Genomic DNA, 412 nt, shown 5'->3' with positions numbered 1-412 from the left:
CAGCATCATCCTTCAGGATTTGAAATAGCTCCACTGGAATTCCATCACCTCCACTAGCTTTGTTCGTAGTGATGCTTTCTAAGGCCCACTTGACTTCACGTTCCAGGATGTCTGGCTCTAGGTCAGTGATTGCACCATCGTGATTATCTGGGTCATGAAGATCTTTTTTGTACAGTTCTTCTGTGTATTCTTGCCACCTCTTCTTAATATCTTCTGCTTCTGTTAGGTTCATACCATTTCTGTCCTTTATCGAGCCCATCTTTGCATGAAATGTTCCTTTGGTATCTCTATTTTTCTTGAAGAGATCTCTGGTCTTTCCCATTCTGCTGTTTTCCTCTATTTCTTTGCATTGATCGCTGAAGAAGGCTTTCTTATCTCTTCTTGCTATTCTTTGGAACTTTGCATTCAGATG

Source organism: Bison bison, unplaced genomic scaffold (genome assembly GCF_000754665.1).
Source record: "Bison bison bison isolate TAMUID 2011002044 unplaced genomic scaffold, Bison_UMD1.0 scf7180017864491, whole genome shotgun sequence".
Taxonomy (NCBI): Eukaryota; Metazoa; Chordata; class Mammalia; order Artiodactyla; family Bovidae; genus Bison; species Bison bison.
This window is presented reverse-complemented; position numbering follows the sequence as displayed.